Here is a 23,766-nt window from a genome sequence, read left to right as displayed (position 1 = left end):
ATTACTGAAAGCGAGGGTAGGTCACATTTTGCCAAAACCCCCCTGCAGTTTTCAAAATATCCCAAACATCCCAAATTCGATACCTGAGCCATATTTTGGACCCAAATTCTGGCTCTCTGCACCTATTCGCAGTTTGAAATTCCGAATTTCTATACCAAAAATATTCCATTTACTGAAAGCGGCGGTGGGTCACATTTAGCCCAAACCCCCCTGCAGTTTTCAAAATATCCCAAACATCCCAAATGAGCCATATTTTCGACCCAAATTCTGGCTCTCTGCACCTATTCGCCGTTTGAAATTCCGACTTTTTATACCAAAAATATGCCAATTACTGAAAGCGAGGGTGGGTCACATTTTACCCAAACCCCCCTGCAGTTTTCAAAATATCCCAAATTCGATACCTGAGCCATATTTTGGACCCAAATTCTGGCTCTCTGCATCTATTCGCAGTTTGAAATTCCGACTTTTTATACCAAAAATATGCCAATTACTGAAAGCGGCGGTGGGTCACATTTTACCCAAACCCCCCCTGCAGTTTTCAAAATATCCCAAATATCCCAAATTCGATACCTGACCCATATCTTGGACCCAAATTCTGGCTCTCTGCACCTATTCGCAGTTTGAAATTCCGACTTTCTATAACAAAAATATGCCAATTACCGAAAGCGGCGGTGGGTCACATTTTGCCCAAACCCCCCTGCAGTTTTCAAAATATCCTAAACATCCCAAATTCGATACCTGAGCCATATTTTGGACCCAAATTCTGGCTCTCTGCACCTATTCGCCGTTTGAAATTCCGACTTTTTATACCAAAAATATGCCAATTACTGAAAGCGACGGAGGGTCACATTTTGCCCAAACCCCTCTGCAGTTTTCAAAATATCCCAAACATCCCAAATTCGATACCCGAGCCATATTTTGGACCCAAATTCTGGCTCTCTGCACATATTCGCAGTTTGAAATTCCGGCTTTTTATACCAAACATATGCCAATTACTGAAAGCTGCGGTGAGTCACATTTTGCCCAAACCCCCCCTGCAGCTTTCAAAATATCTCTAACATCCCAAATTCGATACCTGAGCCATATTTTGGACCCAAATTCTGGCTCTCTGCACCTATTCGCCGTTTGAAATTCCGACTTTTTATACCAAAAATATGTCAATTACTGAAAGCGGCGGTGGGTTACATTTTACCCAAACCCCCCTGCAGTTTTCAAAATATCCCAAATATCCCAAATTCGATACCTGAGCCATATTTTGGACCCAAATTCTGGCTCTCTGCACCTATTCGCCGTTTGAAATTCCGACTTTTTATACCAAAAATATGCCAATTACTGAAACCCGCGGTGGGTCACATTTTGCCCAAACTCCCCTGCAGTTTTCAAAATATCCCAAACATCCCAAATTCGATACTCGAGCCATATTTTGAACCCAAATTCTGGCTCTCTGCACCTATTCGCCGTTTGAAATTCCGACTTTTTATACTAAAAATATGCCAATTACTGAAAGCGGCGGTGGGTCACATTTTGCCCAAACCCCCCTGCAGTTTTCAAAATATCCCTAACATCCCAAATTCGATACCTGAGCCATATTTTGGACCCAAATTCTGGCTCTCTGCACCTATTCGCAGTTTGAAATTCCGACTTTCTATACCAAAAATATTCCATTTACTGAAAGCGGCGGTGGGTCACATTTTGCCCAGACCCCCCTGCAGTTTTCAAAATATCCCAAACATCCCAAATTCGATAAATGAGCCATATTTTGGACCCAAATTCTGGCTCTCTGCACCTATTCGCCGTTTGAAATTCCGACTTTTTATACCAAAAATATGCCAATTACTGAAAGCGAGGGTAGGTCACATTTTGCCAATACCCCCCTGCAGTTTTCAAAATATCCCAAACATCCCAAATTCGATACCTGAGCCATATTTTGGACCTAAATTCTGGCTCTCTGCACCTATTCGCAGTTTGAAATTCCGACTTTTATACAAAAAATATGCCAATTACTGAAAGCGGCGGTGGGTCAAATTTAACCCAAACCCCCCTGCAGTTTTCAAAATATCCCTAACATCCCAAATTCGATACCTGAGCCATATTTTGGACCCAAATTCTGGCTCTCTGCACCTATTCGCAGTTTGAAATTCCGACTTTTTATACCAAAAATCTGCAAATTACTGAAAGCTGCGGTGGGTCACATTTTGCCCAAACCCCCCTGCAGTTTTCAAAATATCCCAAACATTCCAAATTCGATACCCGAGCCATATTTTGGACCCAAATTCTGGCTCTCTGCACCTATTCGCAGTTTGAAATTCCGACTTTTTATACCAAAAATCTGCAAATTACTGAAAGCTGCGGTGGGTCACATTTTGCCCAAACCCCCCTGCAGTTTTCAAAATATCCCAAACATTCCAAATTCGATACCCGAGCCATATTTTGGACCCAAATTCTGGCTCTCTGCACCTATTCGCATTTTGAAATTCCGACTTTTTATACCAAAAATCTGCCAATTACTGAAACCGGCGGTGGGTCACATTTTGCCCAAAACCACCTGCAGTTTTCAAAATATCCAAAACATCCCAAATTCGATACCTGAGCCATATTTTGGACCCAAATTCTGGCTCTCTGCACCTATTCGCAGTTTGAAATTCCGAATTTCTATACCAAAAATATTCCATTTACTGAAAGCGGCGGTGGGTCACATTTAGCCCAAACCCCCCTGCAGTTTTCAAAATATCCCAAACATCCCAAATGAGCCATATTTTCGACCCAAATTCTGGCTCTCTGCACCTATTCGCCGTTTGAAATTCCGACTTTTTATACCAAAAATATGCCAATTACTGAAAGCGAGGGTGGGTCACATTTTACCCAAACCCCCCTGCAGTTTTCAAAATATCCCAAATTCGATACCTGAGCCATATTTTGGACCCAAATTCTGGCTCTCTGCATCTATTCGCAGTTTGAAATTCCGACTTTTTATACCAAAAATCTGCCAATTACTGAAAGCGGCGGTGGGTCACATTTTGCCCAAACCCCCCTGCAGTTTTCAAAATATCCCAAACATCCCAAATTCGATACCTGAGCCATATTTTGGACCCAAATTTTGGCTCTCTGCACCTATTCGCCGTTTGAAATTCCGACTTTTTATACCAAAAATATGTCAATTACTGAAAGCGGCGGTGGGTTACATTTTACCCAAACCCCCCTGCAGTTTTCAAAATATCCCAAATATCCCAAATTCGATACCTGAGCCATATTTTGGACCCAAATTCTGGCTCTCTGCACCTATTCGCCGTTTGAAATTCCGACTTTTTATACCAAAAATATGCCAATTACTGAAACCTGCTTTGGGTCACATTTTGCCCAAACTCCCCTGCAGTTTTCAAAATATCCCAAACATCCCAAATTCGATACCCGAGCCATATTTTGAACCCAAATTCTGGCTCTCTGCACCTATTCGACGTTTGAAATTCCGACTTTTTATACCAAAAATATGCCAATTACTGAAAGCGGCGGTGGGTCACATTTTGCCCAAACCCCCCTGCAGTTTTCAAAATATCCCTAACATCCCAAATTCGATACCTGAGCCATATTTTGGACCCAAATTCTGGCTCTCTGCACCTATTCGCAGTTTGAAATTCCGACTTTCTATAACAAAAATATTCCATTTACTGAAAGCGGCGGTGGGTCACATTTTGCCCAAACCCCCCTGCAGTTTTCAAAATATCCCAAACATCCCAAATTCGATAAATGAGCCATATTTTGGACCCAAATTCTTGCTCTCTGCACCTATTCGCCGTTTGAAATTCCGACTTTTTATACCAAAAATATGCCAATTACTGAAAGCGAGGGTAGGTCACATTTTGCCAAAACCCCCCTGCAGTTTTCAAAATATCCCAAACATCCCAAATTCGATACCTGAGCCATATTTTGGACCCAAATTCTGGCTCTCTGCACCTATTCGCAGTTTGAAATTCCGAATTTCTATACCAAAAATATTCCATTTACTGAAAGCGGCGGTGGGTCACATTTAGCCCAAACCCCCCTGCAGTTTTCAAAATATCCCAAACATCCCAAATGAGCCATATTTTCGACCCAAATTCTGGCTCTCTGCACCTATTCGCCGTTTGAAATTCCGACTTTTTATACCAAAAATATGCCAATTACTGAAAGCGAGGGTGGGTCACATTTTACCCAAACCCCCCTGCAGTTTTCAAAATATCCCAAATTCGATACCTGAGCCATATTTTGGACCCAAATTCTGGCTCTCTGCATCTATTCGCAGTTTGAAATTCCGACTTTTTATACCAAAAATCTGCCAATTACTGAAAGCGGCGGTGGGTCACATTTTGCCCAAACCCCCCTGCAGTTTTCAAAATATCCCAAACATCCCAAATTCGATACCTGAGCCATATTTTGGACCCAAATTTTGGCTCTCTGCACCTATTCGCCGTTTGAAATTCCGACTTTTTATACCAAAAATATGTCAATTACTGAAAGCGGCGGTGGGTTACATTTTACCCAAACCCCCCTGCAGTTTTCAAAATATCCCAAATATCCCAAATTCGATACCTGAGCCATATTTTGGACCCAAATTCTGGCTCTCTGCACCTATTCGCCGTTTGAAATTCCGACTTTTTATACCAAAAATATGCCAATTACTGAAACCTGCTTTGGATCACATTTTGCCCAAACTCCCCTGCAGTTTTCAAAATATCCTAAACATCCCAAATTCGATACCCGAGCCATATTTTGAACCCAAATTCTGGCTCTCTGCACCTATTCGCCGTTTGAAATTCCGACTTTTTATACCAAAAATATGCCAATTACTGAAAGCGGCGGTGGGTCACATTTTGCCCAAACCCCCCCCTGCAGTTTTCAAAATATCCCTAACATCCCAAATTCGATACCTGAGCCATATTTTGGACCCAAATTCTGGCTCTCTGCACCTATTCGCAGTTTGAAATTCCGACTTTCTATAACAAAAATATTCCATTTACTGAAAGCGGCGGTGGGTCACATTTTGCCCAAACCCCCCTGCAGTTTTCAAAATATCCCAAACATCCCAAATTCGATAAATGAGCCATATTTTGGACCCAAATTCTGGCTCTCTGCACCTATTCGCCGTTTGAAATTCCGAATTTTTATACCAAAAATATGCCAATTACTGAAAGCGAGGGTAGGTCACATTTTGCCAAAACCCCCCTGCAGTTTTCAAAATATCCCAAACATCCCAAATTCGATACCTGAGCCATATTTTGGACCTAAATTCTGGCTATCTGCACCTATTCGCAGTTTGAAATTCCGACTTTTATACAAAAAATATGCCAATTACTGAAAGCGGCGATGGGTCAAATTTAACCCAAACCCCCCTGCAGTTTTCAAAATATCCCTAACATCCCAAATTTGATACCTGAGCCATATTTTCGACCCAAATTCTGGCTCTCTGCACCTATTCGCAGTTTGAAATTCCGAATTTTTATACCAAAAATCTGCCAATTACTGAAAGCAGCGGTGGGTCACATTTTGCCCAAACCCCCCTGCAGTTTTCAAAATATCCCAAACATTCCAAATTCGATACCCGAGCCATATTTTGGACCCAAATTCTGGCTCTCTGCACCTATTCGCATTTTGAAATTCCGACTTTTTATACCAAAAATCTGCCAATTACTGAAACCGGCGGTGGGTCACATTTTGCCCAAAACCACCTGCAGTTTTCAAAATATCAAAAACATCCCAAATTCGATACCTGAGCCATATTTTGGACCCAAATTCTGGCTCTCTGCACCTATTCGCAGTTTGAAATTCCGACTTTCTATACCAAAAATATTCCATTTACTGAAAGCGGCGGTGGGTCACATTTAGCCCAAACCCCCCTGCAGTTTTCAAAATATCCCAAACATCCCAAATGAGCCATATTTTCGACCCAAATTCTGGCTCTCTGCACCTATTCGCCGTTTGAAATTCCGACTTTTTATTCCAAAAATATGCCAATTACTGAAAGCGAGGGTGGGTCACATTTTACCCAAACCCCCCTGCAGTTTTCAAAATATCCCAAATTCGATACCTGAGCCATATTTTGGACCCAAATTCTGGCTCTCTGCACCTATTCGCAGTTTGAAATTCCGACTTTCTATACCAAAAATCTGCCAATTACTGAAAGCGGCGGTGGGTCACATTTTGCCCAAACTCCCCTGCAGTTTTCAAAATATCCCAAACATCCCAAATTCGATACCTGAGCCATATTTTGGACCCAAATTCTGGCTCTCTGCACCTATTCGCCGTTTGAAATTCCGACTTTTTATACCAAAAATATGCCAATTACTGAAAGCGAGGGTGGGTCACATTTTACCCAAACCCCCCTGCAGTTTTCAAAATATCCCAAATTCGATACCCGAGCCATATTTTGAACCCAAATTCTGGCTCTCTGCACCTATTCGCCGTTTGAAATTCCGACTTTTTATACAAAAAATATGCCAATTACTGAAAGCATCGGTGGGTCACATTTTACCCAAACCCCCCTGCAGTTTTCAAAATATCCCAAACATCCCAAATTCGATACCTGAGCCATATTTTGGACCCAAATTCTGGCTCTCTGCACCTATTCGCCGTTTGAAATTCCTACTTTTTATACCAAAAATATGCCAATTACTGAAAGCGAGGGTGGGTCACATTTTACCCAAACCCCCCTGCAGTTTTCAAAATATCCCAAATTCGATACCCGAGCCATATTTTGAACCCAAATTCTGGCTCTCTGCACCTATTCGCCGTTTGAAATTCCGACTTTTTATACAAAAAATATGCCAATTACTGAAAGCATCGGTGGGTCACATTTTACCCAAACCCCCCTGCAGTTTTCAAAATATCCCAAACATCCCAAATTTGATACCTGGGCCATATTTTGGACCCAAATTCTGCCTCTAAGCACCTATTCGCCGTTTGAAATTCCGAATTTTTATACCAAAAATATGCCAATTACTGAAAGCGGCGGTGGGTCACATTTTACCCAAACCCCCCCTGCAGTTTTCAAAATATCCCAAATATCCCAAATTCGATACCTGACCCATATTTTGGACCCAAATTCTGGCTCTCTGCACCTATTCGCAGTTTGAAATTCCGACATTCTATAACAAAAATATGCCAATTACCGAAAGCGGCGGTGGGTCACATTTTGCCCAAACCCCCTTGCAGTTTTCAAAATATCCCAAACATCCCAAATTCGATACCTGAGCCATATTTTGGACCCAAATTCTGGCTCTCTGCACATATTCGCAGTTTGAAATTCCGACTTTTTATACCAAACATATGCCAATTACTGAAAGCTGCGGTAGGTCACATTTTGCCCAAACCCCCCCCTGCAGTTTTCAAAATATCCCTAACATCGCAAATTCGATACCTGAGCCATATTTTGGACCCAAATTCTGGCTCTCTGCACCTATTCGCCGCTTGAAATTCCGACTTTTTATACCAAAAATATGTCAATTACTGAAAGCGGCGGTGGGTTACATTTTACCCAAACCCCCCTGCAGTTTTCAAAATATCCCAAATATCCCAAATTCGATACCTGAGCCATATTTTGGACCCAAATTCTGGCTCTCTGCACCTATTCGCCGTTTGAAATTCCGACTTTTTATACCAAAAATATGCCAATTACTGAAACCCGCGGTGGGTCACATTTTGCCCAAACTCCCCTGCAGTTTTCAAAATATCCCAAACATCCCAAATTCGATACCCGAGCCATATTTTGAACCCAAATTCTGGCTCTCTGCACCTATTCGCCTTTTGAAATTCCGACTTTTTATACCAAAAATATGCCAATTACTGAAAGCGGCGGTGGGTCACATTTTGCCCAAACCCCCCTGCAGTTTTCAAAATATCCCTAACATCCCAAATTCGATACCTGAGCCATATTTTGGATCCAAATTCTGGCTCTCTGCACCTATTCGCAGTTTGAAATTCCGACTTTCTATACCAAAAATATTCCATTTACTGAAAGCGGCGGTGGGTCACATTTTGCCCAAACCCCCCTGCAGTTTTCAAAATATCCCAAACATCCCAAATTCGATATATAAGCCATATTTTGGACCCAAATTCTGGCTCTCTGCACCTATTCGCCGTTTGAAATTCCGACTTTTTATACCAAAAATATGCCAATTACTGAAAGCGAGGGTAGGTCACATTTTGCCAAAACCCCCCTGCAGTTTTCAAAATATCCCAAACATCCCAAATTCGATACCTGAGATATATTTTGGACCTAAATTCTGGCTCTCTGCACCTATTCGCAGTTTGAAATTCCGACTTTTATACAAAAAATATGCCAATTACTGAAAGCGGCGGTGGGTCAAATTTAACCCAAACCCCCCTGCAGTTTTCAAAATATCCCAAACATCCCAAATTCGATACCTGAGCCATATTTTGGACCCAAATTCTGGCTCTCTGCACCTATTCGCCGTTTGAAATTCCGACTTTTTATACCAAAAATATGCCAATTACTGAAAGCGAGGGTGGGTCACATTTTACCCAAACCCCCCTGCAGTTTTCAAAATATCCCAAATTCGATACCCGAGCCATATTTTGAACCCAAATTCTGGCTCTCTGCACCTATTCGCCGTTTGAAATTCCGACTTTTTATACAAAAAATATGCCAATTACTGAAAGCATCGGTGGGTCACATTTTACCCAAACCCCCCTGCAGTTTTCAAAATATCCCAAACATCCCAAATTTGATACCTGGGCCATATTTTGGACCCAAATTCTGCCTCTAAGCACCTATTCGCCGTTTGAAATTCCGAATTTTTATACCAAAAATATGCCAATTACTGAAAGCGGCGGTGGGTCACATTTTACCCAAACCCCCCCTGCAGTTTTCAAAATATCCCAAATATCCCAAATTCGATACCTGACCCATATTTTGGACCCAAATTCTGGCTCTCTGCACCTATTCGCAGTTTGAAATTCCGACATTCTATAACAAAAATATGCCAATTACCGAAAGCGGCGGTGGGTCACATTTTGCCCAAACCCCCTTGCAGTTTTCAAAATATCCCAAACATCCCAAATTCGATACCTGAGCCATATTTTGGACCCAAATTCTGGCTCTCTGCACATATTCGCAGTTTGAAATTCCGACTTTTTATACCAAACATATGCCAATTACTGAAACCTGCGGTGGGTCACATTTTGCCCAAACCCCCCCCTGCAGTTTTCAAAATATCCCTAACATCGCAAATTCGATACCTGAGCCATATTTTGGACCCAAATTCTGGCTCTCTGCACCTATTCGCCGCTTGAAATTCCGACTTTTTATACCAAAAATATGTCAATTACTGAAAGCGGCGGTGGGTTACATTTTACCCAAACCCCCCTGCAGTTTTCAAAATATCCCAGATATCCCAAATTCGATACCTGAGCCATATTTTGGACCCAAATTCTGGCTCTCTGCACCTATTCGCCGTTTGAAATTCCGACTTTTTATACCAAAAATATGCCAATTACTGAAACCCGCGGTGGGTCACATTTTGCCCAAACTCCCCTGCAGTTTTCAAAATATCCCAAACATCCCAAATTCGATACCCGAGCCATATTTTGAACCCAAATTCTGGCTCTCTGCACCTATTCGCCTTTTGAAATTCCGACTTTTTATACCAAAAATATGCCAATTACTGAAAGCGGCGGTGGGTCACATTTTGCCCAAACCCCCCTGCAGTTTTCAAAATATCCCTAACATCCCAAATTCGATACCTGAGCCATATTTTGGATCCAAATTCTGGCTCTCTGCACCTATTCGCAGTTTGAAATTCCGACTTTCTATACCAAAAATATTCCATTTACTGAAAGCGGCGGTGGGTCACATTTTGCCCAAACCCCCCTGCAGTTTTCAAAATATCCCAAACATCCCAAATTCGATATATAAGCCATATTTTGGACCCAAATTCTGGCTCTCTGCACCTATTCGCCGTTTGAAATTCCGACTTTTTATACCAAAAATATGCCAATTACTGAAAGCGAGGGTAGGTCACATTTTGCCAAAACCCCCCTGCAGTTTTCAAAATATCCCAAACATCCCAAATTCGATACCTGAGATATATTTTGGACCTAAATTCTGGCTCTCTGCACCTATTCGCAGTTTGAAATTCCGACTTTTATACAAAAAATATGCCAATTACTGAAAGCGGCGGTGGGTCAAATTTAACCCAAACCCCCCTGCAGTTTTCAAAATATCCCTAACATCCCAAATTCGATACCTGAGCCATATTTTCGACCCAAATTCTGGATCTCTGCACCTATTCGCAGTTTGAAATTCCGACTTTTTATACCAAAAATCTGCCAATTACTGAAAGCAGCGGTGGGTCACATTTTGCCCAAACCCCCCTGCAGTTTTCAAAATATCCCAAACATTCCAAATTCGATACCCGAGCCATATTTTGGACCCAAATTCTGGCTCTCTGCACCTATTCGCATTTTGAAATTCCGAATTTTTATACCAAAAATCTGCCAATTACTGAAACCGGCGGTGGGTCACATTTTGCCCAAAACCACCTGCAGTTTTCAAAATATCAAAAACATCCCAAATTCGATACCTGAGCCATATTTTGGACCCAAATTCTGGCTCTCTGCACCTATTCGCAGTTTGAAATTCCGACTTTCTATACCAAAAATATTCCATTTACTGAAAGCGGCGGTGCGTCACATTTAGCCCAAACCCCCCTGCAGTTTTCAAAATATCCCAAACATCCCAAATGAGCCATATTTTAGACCCAAATTCTGGCTCTCTGCACCTATTCGCCGTTTGAAATTCCGACTTTTTATACCAAAAATATGCCAATTACTGAAAGCTAGGGTGGGTCACATTTTACCCAAATCCCCCTGCAGTTTTCAAAATATCCCAAATTCGATACCTGAGCCATATTTTGGACCCAAATTCTGGCTCTCTGCACCTATTCGCAGTTTGAAATTCCGACTTTCTATGCCAAAAATCTGCCAATTACTGAAAGCGGCGGTGGGTCACATTTTGCCCAAACCCCCCTGCAGTTTTCAAAATATCCCAAACATCCCAAATTCGATACCTGAGCCATATTTTGGACCCAAATTCTGGCTCTCTGCACCTATTCGCCGTTTGAAATTCCGACTTTTTATACCAAAAATATGCCAATTACTGAAAGCGAGGGTGGGTCACATTTTACCCAAACCCCCCTGCAGTTTTCAAAATATCCCAAATTCGATACCTGATCCATATTTTGGACCCAAATTCTGGCTCTCTGCACCTATTCGCAGTTTGAAATTCCGACTTTCTATACCAAAAATCTGCCAATTACTGAAAGCGGCGGTGGGTCACATTTTGCCCAAACCCCCCTGCAGTTTTCAAAATATCCTAAACATCCCAAATTCGATACCCGAGCCATATTTTGGACCAAAATTCTGGCTCTCTGCACCTATTCGCAGTTTGAAATTCCGACTTTTTATACCAAAAATCTGCCAATTACTGAAACCGGCGGTGGGTCACATTTTGCCCAAAACCACCTGCAGTTTTCAAAATATCCAAAACATCCCAAATTCGATACCTGAGCCATATTTTGGACCCAAATTCTGGCGCTCTGCACCTATTCGCAGTTTGAAATTCCGACTTTCTATACCAAAAATATTCCATTTACTGAAAGCGGCGGTGGGTCACATTTTGCCGAAACCCCCCTGCAGTTTTCAAAATATCCCAAACATCCCAAATTCGATACCCGAGCCATATTTTGGACCCAAATTCTGGCTCTCTGCACCTATTCGCCGTTTGAAATTCCGACTTTTTATACCAAAAATATGCCAATTACTGAAAGCGAGGGTGGGTCACATTTTACCCAAACCCCCCTGCAGTTTTCAAAATATCCCAAATTCGATACCTGATCCATATTTTGGACCCAAATTCTGGCTCTCTGCACCTATTCGCAGTTTGAAATTCCGACTTTCTATACCAAAAATCTGCCAATTACTGAAAGCGGCGGTGGGTCACATTTTGCCCAAACCCCCCTGCAGTTTTCAATATATCCCAAACATCCCAAATTCGATACCTGAGCCATATTTTGCACCCAAATTCTGGCTCTCTGCACCTATTCGCAGTTTGAAATTCCGACTTTTTATACCAAAAATCTGCCAATTACTGAAACCGGCGGTGGGTCACATTTTGCCCAAACCCCCCTGCAGTTTTCAAAATATCCCAAACATCCCAAATTCGATACCTGAGCCATATTTTGGACCCAAATTCTGGCTCTCTGCACCTATTCGCCGTTTGAAATTCCGACTTTTTATACCAAAAATATGCCAATTACTGAAAGCGAGGGTGGGTCACATTTTACCCAAACCCCCCTGCAGTTTTCAAAATATCCCAAATTCGATACCTGAGCCATATTTTGGACCCAAATTCTGGCTCTCTGCACCTATTCGCAGTTTGAAATTCCGACTTTTTATACAAAAAATATGCCAATTACTGAAAGCAACGGTGGGTCACATTTAACCCAAACCCCCCTGCAGTTTTCAAAATATCCCTAACATTCCAAATTCGATACCTGAGCCATATTTTGGACCCAAATTCTGGCTCTCTGCACCTATTCGCAGTTTGAAATTCCAACTTTCTATACCAAAAATATGCCAATTACTGAAAGCGGCGGTGGGTCACATTTTGCCCAAACCCCCCTGCAGTTTTCAAAATATCCCAAACAACCCAATTTCGATACCTGAGATATATTTTGGACCCAAATTCTAGCTCTCTGCACCTATTCGCCGTTTGAAATTCCGACTTTTTATACCAAAAATATGCCAACTACTGATAGCGAGGGTGGGTCACATTTTACCCAAACCCCCCTGCAGTTTTCAAAATATCCCAAATTCGATACCTGAGCCATATTTTGGACCCAAATTCGGGCTCTCTGCACCTATTCGCAGCTTGAAATTCCGACTTTCTATACCAAAAATCTGCCAATTACTGAAAGCGGCGGTGGGTCACATTTTGCCCAAACCCCCCTGCAGTTTTCAAAATATCCCAAACATCCCAAATTCGATACCCGAGCCATATTTTGGACCCAAATTCTGGCTCTATGCACATATTCGCAGTTTGAAATTCCAACTTTCTATACCAAAAATATTACAATTACTGAAAGCGGCGGTGGGTCACATTTTGCCCAAACACCCCTGCAGTTTTCAAAATATCCCAAACCTCCCAAATTCGATACCTGAGATATATTTTTGACCCAAATTCTGGCTCTCTGCACCTATTCGCCGTTTAAAATTCCGACTTTCTTTAACAAAAATATGCCAATTACTGAAAGCGGCGGTGGGTCACATTTTGCCCAAACCCCCCTGCAGTTTTCAAAATATCCCAAACATCCCAAATTTGATACCTGGGACATATTTTGGACCCAAATTCTGCCTCTAAGCACCTATTCGCAGTTTGAAATTCCGAATTTTTATACCAAAAATATGCCAATTACTGAAAGCGGCGGTGGGTCACATTTTACCCAAACCCCCCCTGCAGTTTTCAAAATATCCCAAATATCCCAAATTCGATACCTGAGCCATATTTTGTACCCAAATTCTGGCTCTCTGCACCTATTCGCCGTTTGAAATTCCGACTTTCTATAACAAAAATATGCCAATTACTGAAAGCGGCGGTGGGTCACATTTTGCCCAAACCCCCCTGCAGTTTTCAAAATATCCCAAACATCCCAAATTCGATACCTGAGCCATATTTTGGACCCAAATTCTGGCTCTCTGCACCTATTCGCCGTTTGAAATTCCGACTTTTTATACCAAAAATATGCCTATTACTGAAAGCGACGGAGGGTCAAATTTTGCCCAAACCCCCCTGCAGTTTTCAAAATATCCCAAACATCCCAAATTAGATACCCGAGCCATATTTTGGACCCAAATTCTGGCTCTCTGCACCTATTCGCAGTTTGAAATTCCGACTTTTTATACCAAACATATGCCAATTACTGAAAGCTGCGGTGGGTCACATTTTGCCCAAACCCCCCCTGCAGTTTTCAAAATATCCTTAACATCCCAAATTTGATACCTGGGCCATATTTTGGACCCAAATTCTGCCTCTAAGCACCTATTCGCCGTTTGAAATTCCGAATTTTTATACCAAAAATATGCCAATTACTGAAAGCGGCGGTGGGTCACATTTTACCCAAACCTCCCCCCCCTGCAGTTTTCAAAATATCCCAAATATCCCAAATTCGATACCTGAGCCATATTTTGTACCCAAATTCTGGCTCTCTGCACCTATTCGCCGTTTGAAATTCCGACTTTCTATAACAAAAATATGCCAATTACTGAAAGCGGCGGTGGGTCACATTTTGCCCAAACCCCCCTGCAGTTTTCAAAATATCCCAAACATCCCAAATTCGATACCTGAGCCATATTTTGGACCCAAATTCTGGCTCTCTGCACCTATTCGCCGTTTGAAATTCCGACTTTTTATACCAAAAATATGCCTATTACTGAAAGCGACGGAGGGTCAAATTTTGCCCAAACCCCCCTGCAGTTTTCAAAATATCCCAAACATCCCAAATTAGATACCCGAGCCATATTTTGAACCCAAATTCTGGCTCTCTGCACCTATTCGCAGTTTGAAATTCCGACTTTTTATACCAAACATATGCCAATTACTGAAAGCTGCGGTGGGTCACATTTTGCCCAAACCCCCCCTGCAGTTTTCAAAATATCCCAAACATCCCAAATTCGATACCTGAGCCATATTTTGGACCCAAATTCTGGCTCTCTGCACCTATTCGCCGTTTGAAATTCCGACTTTTTATACCAAAAATATGTCAATTACTGAAAGCGGCGGTGGGTTACATTTTACCCAAACCCCCCTGCAGTTTTCAAAATATCCCAAATATCCCAAATTCGATACCTGAGCCATATTTTGGACCCAAATTCTTGCTCTCTGCACCTATTCGCCGTTTGAAATTCCGACTTTTTATACCAAAAATATGCCAATTACTGAAACCCGCGGTGGGTCACATTTTGCCCAAACTCCCCTGCAGTTTTCAAAATATCCCAAACATCCCAAATTCGATACCCGAGCCATATTTTGAACCCAAATTCTGGCTCTCTGCACCTATTCGCTGTTTGAAATTCCGACTTTTTATACCAAAAATATGCCAATTACTGAAAGCGGCGGTGGGTCACATTTTGCCCAAACCCCCCTGCAGTTTTCAAAATATCCCTAACATCCCAAATTCGATACCTGAGCCATATTTTGGACCCAAATTCTGGCTCTCTGCACCTATTCGCAGTTTGAAATTCCGACTTTCTATACCAAAAATATTCCATTTACTGAAAGCGGCGGTGGGTCACATTTTGCCCAAACCCCCCTGCAGTTTTCAAAATATCCCAAACATCCCAAATTCGATATATAAGCCATATTTTGGACCCAAATTCTGGCTCTCTGCACCTATTCGCCGTTTGAAATTCCGACTTTTTATACCAAAAATATGCCAATTACTGAAAGCGAGGGTAGGTCACATTTTGCCAAAACCCCCCTGCAGTTTTCAAAATATCCCAAACATCCCAAATTCGATACCTGAGCCATATTTTGGACCTAAATTCTGGCTCTCTGCACCTATTCGCAGTTTGAAATTCCGACTTTTATACAAAAAATATGCCAATTACTGAAAGCGGCGGTGGGTCAAATTTAACCCAAACCCCCCTGCAGTTTTCAAAATATCCCTAACATCCCAAATTCGATACCTGAGCCATATTTTCGACCCAAATTCTGGATCTCTGCACCTATTCGTAGTTTGAAATTCCGACTTTTTATACCAAAAATCTGCCAATTACTGAAAGCAGCGGTTGGTCACATTTTGCCCAAACCCCCCTGCAGTTTTCAAAATATCCCAAACATTCCAAATTCGATACCCGAGCCATATTTTGGACCCAAATTCTGGCTCTCTGCACCTATTCGCATTTTGAAATTCCGAATTTTTATACCAAAAATCTGCCAATTACTGAAACCGGCGGTGGGTCACATTTTGCCCAAAACCACCTGCAGTTTTCAAAATATCAAAAACATCCCAAATTCGATACCTGAGCCATATTTTGGACCCAAATTCTGGCTCTCTGCACCTATTCGCAGTTTGAAATTCCGACTTTCTATACCAAAAATATTCCATTTACTGAAAGCGGCGGTGGGTCACATTTAGCCCAAACCCCCCTGCAGTTTTCAAAATATCCCAAACATCCCAAATGAGCCATATTTTCGACCCAAATTCTGGCTCTCTGCACCTATTCGCCGTTTGAAATTCCGACTTTTTATACCAAAAATATGCCAATTACTGAAAGCGAGGGTGGGTCACATTTTACCCAAACCCCCCTGCAGTTTTCAAAATATCCCAAATTCGATACCTGAGCCATATTTTGGACCCAAATTCTGGCTCTCTGCACCTATTCGCAGTTTGAAATTCCGACTTTCTATGCCAAAAATCTGCCAATTACTGAAAGCGGCGGTGGGTCACATTTTGCCCAAACCCCCCTGCAGTTTTCAAAATATCCCAAACATCCCAAATTCGATACCTGAGCCATATTTTGGACCCAAATTCTGGCTCTCTGCACCTATTCGCCGTTTGAAATTCCGACTTTTTATACCAAAAATATGCCAATTACTGAAAGCGAGGGTGGGTCACATTTTACCCAAACCCCCCTGCAGTTTTCAAAATATCCCAAATTCGATACCTGATCCATATTTTGGACCCAAATTCTGGCTCTCTGCACCTATTCGCAGTTTGAAATTCCGACTTTCTATACCAAAAATCTGCCAATTACTGAAAGCGGCGGTGGGTCACATTTTGCCCAAACCCCCCTGCAGTTTTCAAAATATCCCAAACATCCCAAATTCGATACCCGAGCCATATTTTGGACCAAAATTCTGGCTCTCTGCACCTATTCGCAGTTTGAAATTCCGACTTTTTATACCAAAAATCTGCCAATTACTGAAACCGGCGGTGGGTCACATTTTGCCCAAAACCACCTGCAGTTTTCAAAATATCCAAAACATCCCAAATTCGATACCTGAGCCATATTTTGGACCCAAATTCTGGCGCTCTGCACCTATTCGCAGTTTGAAATTCCGACTTTCTATACCAAAAATATTCCATTTACTGAAAGCGGCGGTGGGTCACATTTTGCCGAAACCCCCCTGCAGTTTTCAAAATATCCCAAACATCCCAAATTCGATACCCGAGCCATATTTTGGACCCAAATTCTGGCTCTCTGCACCTATTCGCCGTTTGAAATCCCGACTTTTTATACCAAAAATATGCCAATTACTGAAAGCGAGGGTGGGTCACATTTTACCCAAACCCCCCTGCAGTTTTCAAAATATCCCAAATTCGATACCTGATCCATATTTTGGACCCAAATTCTGGCTCTCTGCACCTATTCGCAGTTTGAAATTCCGACTTTCTATACCAAAAATCTGCCAATTACTGAAAGTGGCGGTGGGTCACATTTTGCCCAAACCCCCCTGCAGTTTTCCATATATCCCAAACATCCCAAATTCGATACCTGAGCCATATTTTGCACCCAAATTCTGGCTCTCTGCACCTATTCGCAGTTTGAAATTCCGACTTTTTATACCAAAAATCTGCCAATTACTGAAACCGGCGGTGGGTCACATTTTGCCCAAACCCCCCTGCAGTTTTCAAAATATCCCAAACATCCCAAATTCGATACCTGAGCCATATTTTGGACCCAAATTCTGGCTCTCTGCACCTATTCGCCGTTTGAAATTCCGACTTTTTATACCAAAAATATGCCAATTACTGAAAGCGAGGGTGGGTCACATTTTACCCAAACCCCCCTGCAGTTTTCAAAATATCCCAAATTCGATACCTGAGCCATATTTTGGACCCAAATTCTGGCTCTCTGCACCTATTCGCAGTTTGAAATTCCGACTTTTTATACAAAAAATATGCCAATTACTGAAAGCAACGGTGGGTCACATTTAACCCAAACCCCCCTGCAGTTTTCAAAATATCCCTAACATTCCAAATTCGATACCTGAGCCATATTTTGGACCCAAATTCTGGCTCTCTGCACCTATTCGCAGTTTGAAATTCCAACTTTCTATACCAAAAATATGCCAATTACTGAAAGCGGCGGTGGGTCACATTTTGCCCAAACCCCCCTGCAGTTTTCAAAATATCCCAAACAACCCAATTTCGATACCTGAGATATATTTTGGACCCAAATTCTAGCTCTCTGCACCTATTCGCCGTTTGAAATTCCGACTTTTTATACCAAAAATATGCCAATTACTGATAGCGAGGGTGGGTCACATTTTACCCAAACCCCCCTGCAGTTTTCAAAATATCCCAAATTCGATACCTGAGCCATATTTTGGACCCAAATTCGGGCTCTCTGCACCTATTCGCAGCTTGAAATTCCGACTTTCTATACCAAAAATCTGCCAATTACTGAAAGCGGCGGTGGGTCACATTTTGCCCAAACCCCCCTGCAGTTTTCAAAATATCCCAAACATCCCAAATTCGATACCCGAGCCATATTTTGGACCCAAATTCTGGCTCTATGCACATATTCGCAGTTTGAAATTCCAACTTTCTATACCAAAAATATTACAATTACTGAAAGCGGCGGTGGGTCACATTTTGCCCAAACACCCCTGCAGTTTTCAAAATATCCCAAACCTCCCAAATTCGATACCTGAGATATATTTTTGACCCAAATTCTGGCTCTCTGCACCTATTCGCCGTTTAAAATTCCGACTTTCTTTAACAAAAATATGCCAATTACTGAAAGCGGCGGTGGGTCACATTTTGCCCAAACCCCCCTACAGTTTTCAAAATATCCCAAACATCCCAAATTTGATACCTGGGCCATATTTTGGACCCAAATTCTGCCTCTAAGCACCTATTCGCCGTTTGAAATTCCGAATTTTTATACCAAAAATATGCCAATTACTGAAAGCGGCGGTGGGTCACATTTTACCCAAACCCCCCCTGCAGTTTTAAAAATATCCCAAATATCCCAAATTCGATACCTGAGCCATATTTTGTACCCAAATTCTGGCTCTCTGCACCTATTCGCCGTTTGAAATTCCGACTTTTTATACCAAAAATATGCCTATTACTGAAAGCGACGGAGGGTCAAATTTTGCCCAAACCCCCCTGCAGTTTTCAAAATATCCCAAACATCCCAAATTAGATACCCGAGCCATATTTTGGACCCAAATTCTGGCTCTCTGCACCTATTCGCAGTTTGAAATTCCGACTTTTTATACCAAACATATGCCAATTACTGAAAGCTGCGGTGGGTCACATTTTGCCCAAACCCCCCCTGCAGTTTTCAAAATATCCCTAACATCCCAAATTCGATACCTGAGCAATATTTTGGACCCAAATTCTGGCTCTCTGCACCTATTCGCCGTTTGAAATTCCGACTTTTTATACCAAAAATATGTCAATTACTGAAAGCGGCGGTGGGTTACATTTTACCCAAACCCCCCTGCAGTTTTCAAAATATCCCAAATATCCCAAATTCGATACCTGAGCCATATTTTGGACCCAAATTCTGGCTCTCTGCACCTATTCGCCGTTTGAAATTCCGACTTTTTATACCAAAAATATGCCAATTACTGAAACCCGCGGTGGGTCACATTTTGCCCAAACTCCCCTGCAGTTTTCAAAATATCCCAAACATCCCAAATTCGATACCCGAACCATATTTTGAACCCAAATTCTGGCTCTCTGCACCTATTCGCCGTTTGAAATTCCGACTTTTTATACCAAAAATATGCCAATTACTGAAAGCGGCGGTGGGTCACATTTTGCCCAAACCCCCCTGCAGTTTTCAAAATATCCCAAACATCCCAAATTCGATACCTGAGCCATATTTTGGACCCAAATTCTGGCTCTCTGCACCTATTCGCAGTTTGAAATTCCGACTTTCTATACCAAAAATATTCCATTTACTGAAAGCGGCGGTGGGTCACATTTTGCCCAAACCCCCCTGCAGTTTTCAAAATATCCCAAACATCCCAAATTCGATAAATGAGCCATATTTTGGACCCAAATTCTGGCTCTCTGCACCTATTCGCCGTTTGAAATTCCGACTTTTTATACCAAAAATATGCCAATTACTGAAAGCGAGGGTAGGTCACATTTTGCCAAAACCCCCCTGCAGTTTTCAAAATATCCCAAACATCCCAAATTCGATACCTGAGCCATATTTTGGACCTAAATTCTGGCTCTCTGCACCTATTCGCAGTTTGAAATTCAGACTTTTATACAAAAAATATGCATATTACTGAAAGCGGCGGTGGGTCAAATTTAACCCAAACCCCCCTGCAGTTTTCAAAATATCCCTAACATCCCAAATTCGATACCTGAGCCATATTTTGGACCCAAATTCTGGCTCTCTGCACCTATTCGCAGTTTGAAATTCCGACTTTTTATACCAAAAATCTGCCAATTACTGAAAACAGCGGTGGGTCACATTTTGCCCAAACCCCCCTGCAGTTTTCAAAATATCCCAAACATTCCAAATTCGATACCCGAGCCATATTTTGGACCCAAATTCTGGCTCTCTGCACCTATTCGCATTTTGAAATTCCTACTTTTTATACCAAAAATCTGCCAATTACTGAAACCTGCTTTGGGTCACATTTTGCCCAAACTCCCCTGCAGTTTTCAAAATATCCCAAACATCCCAAATTCGATACCCGAGCCATATTTTGAACCCAAATTCTGTCTCTCTGCACCTATTCGCCGTTTGAAATTCCGACTTTTTATACCAAAAATATGCCAATTACTGAAAGCGAGGGTAGGTCACATTTTGCCAAAACCCCCCTGCAGTTTTCAAAATATCCCTAACATCCCAAATTTGATACCTGAGCCATATTTTCGACCCAAATTCTGGCTCTCTGCACCTATTCGCAGTTTGAAATTCCGAATTTTTATACCAAAAATCTGCCAATTACTGAAAGCAGCGGTGGGTCACATTTTGCCCAAACCCCCCTGCAGTTTTCAAAATATCCCAAACATTCCAAATTCGATACCCGAGCCATATTTTGGACCCAAATTCTGGCTCTCTGCACCTATTCGCATTTTGAAATTCCGACTTTTTATACCAAAAATCTGCCAATTACTGAAACCGGCGGTGGGTCACATTTTGCCCAAAACCACCTGCAGTTTTCAAAATATCAAAAACATCCCAAATTTGATACCTGAGCCATATTTTGGACCCAAATTCTGGCTCTCTGCACCTATTCGCAGTTTGAAATTCCGACTTTCTATACCAAAAATATTCCATTTACTGAAAGCGGCGGTGGGTCACATTTAGCCCAAACCCCCCTGCAGTTTTCAAAATATCCCAAACATCCCAAATGAGCCATATTTTCGACCCAAATTCTGGCTCTCTGCACCTATTCGCCGTTTGAAATTCCGACTTTTTATTCCAAAAATATGCCAATTACTGAAAGCGAGGGTGGTTCACATTTTACCCAAACCCCCCTGCAGTTTTCAAAATATCCCAAATTCGATACCTGAGCCATATTTTGGACCCAAATTCTGGCTCTCTGCACCTATTCGCAGTTTGAAATTCCGACTTTCTATACCAAAAATCTGCCAATTACTGAAAGCGGCGGTGGGTCACATTTTGCCCAAACCCCCCTGCAGTTTTCAAAATATCCCAAACATCCCAAATTCGATACCTGAGCCATATTTTGGACCCAAATTCTGGCTCTCTGCACCTATTCGCAGTTTGAAATTCAGACTTTTTATACCAAAAATCTGCCAATTACTGAAACCGGCGGTGGGTCACATTTTCCCCAAACCCCCCTGCAGTTTTCAAAATATCCCAAACATCCCAAATTCGATACCTGAGCCATATTTTGGACCCAAATTCTGGCTCTCTGCACCTATTCGCCGTTTGAAATTCCGACTTTTTATACCAAAAATATGCCAATTACTGAAAGCGAGGGTGGGTCACATTTTACCCAAACCCCCCTGCAGTTTTCAAAATATCCCAAATTCGATACCTGATCCATATTTTGGACCCAAATTCTGGCTCTCTGCACCTATTCGCCGTTTGAAATTCCGACTTTCTATAACAAAAATATGCCAATTACCGAAAGCGGCGGTGGGTAACATTTTGCCCAAACCCCCCTGCAGTTTTCAAAATATCCCAAACATCCCAAATTCGATACCTGAGCCATATTTTGGACCCAAATTCTGGCTCTCTGCACCTATTCGCCGTTTGAAATTCCGACTTTTTATACCAAAAATATGCCAATTACTGAAAGCGACGGAGGGTCACATTTTGCGCAAACCCCCCTGCAGTTTTCAAAATATCCCAAACATCCCAAATTCGATACCCGAGCCATATTTTGGACCCAAATTCTGGCTCTCTGCACCTATTCGCAGTTTGAAATTCCGACTTTTTATACCAAACATATGCCAATTACTGAAAGCTGCGGTGGGTCACATTTTGCCCAAACCCCCCCTGCAGTTTTCAAAATATAACTAACATCCCAAATTCGATACCTGAGCCATATTTTGGACCCAAATTCTGGCTCTCTGCACCTATTCGCCGTTTGAAATTCCGACTTTTTATACCAAAAATATGTCAATTACTGAAAGCGGCGGTGGGTTACATTTTACCCAAACCCCCCTGCAGTTTTCAAAATATCCCAAATATCCCAAATTCGATACCTGAGCCATATTTTGGACCCAAATTCTGGCTCTCTGCACCTATTCGCCGTTTGAAATTCCGAAATTTTATACCAAAAATATGCCAATTACTGAAACCCGCGGTGGGTCACATTTTGCCCAAACTCCCCTGCAGTTTTCAAAATATCCCAAACATCCCAAATTCGATACCCGAGCCATATTTTGAACCCAAATTCTGGCTCTCTGCACCTATTCGCTGTTTGAAATTCCGACTTTTTATACAAAAAATATGCCAATTACTGAAAGCATCGGTGGGTCACATTTTACCCAAACCCCCCTGCAGTTTTCAAAATATCCCAAACATCCCAAATTTGATACCTGGGCCATATTTTGGACCCAAATTCTGCCTCTAAGCACCTATTCGCCGTTTGAAATTCCGAATTTTTATACCAAAAATATGCCAATTACTGAAAGCGGCGGTGGGTCACATTTTACCCAAACCCCCCCTGCAGTTTTCAAAATATCCCAAATATCCCAAATTCGATACCTGACCAATATTTTGGACCCAAATTCTGGCTCTCTGCACCTATTCGCAGTTTGAAATTCCGACATTCTATAACAAAAATATGCCAATTACCGAAAGCGGCGGTGGGTCACATTTTGCCCAAACCCCCTTGCAGTTTTCAAAATATCCCAAACATCCCAAATTCGATACCTGATCCATATTTTGGACCCAAATTCTGGCTCTCTGCACATATTCGCAGTTTGAAATTCCGACTTTTTATACCAAACATATGCCAATTACTGAAAGCTGCGGTGGGTCACATTTTGCCCAAACCCCCCCTGCAGTTTTCAAAATATCCCTAACATCGCAAATTCGATACCTGAGCCATATTTTGGACCCAAATTCTGGCTCTCTGCACCTATTCGCCGCTTGAAATTCCGACTTTTTATACCAAAAATATGTCAATTACTGAAAGCGGCGGTGGGTTACATTTTACCCAAACCCCCCTGCAGTTTTCAAAATATCCCAAATATCCCAAATTCGATACCTGAGCCATATTTTGGACCCAAATTCTGGCTCTCTGCACCTATT

Source organism: Procambarus clarkii, chromosome 91, assembly GCF_040958095.1.
Source record: "Procambarus clarkii isolate CNS0578487 chromosome 91, FALCON_Pclarkii_2.0, whole genome shotgun sequence".
In the NCBI taxonomy this organism is placed as follows: Eukaryota; Metazoa; Arthropoda; class Malacostraca; order Decapoda; family Cambaridae; genus Procambarus; species Procambarus clarkii.
This window is presented reverse-complemented; position numbering follows the sequence as displayed.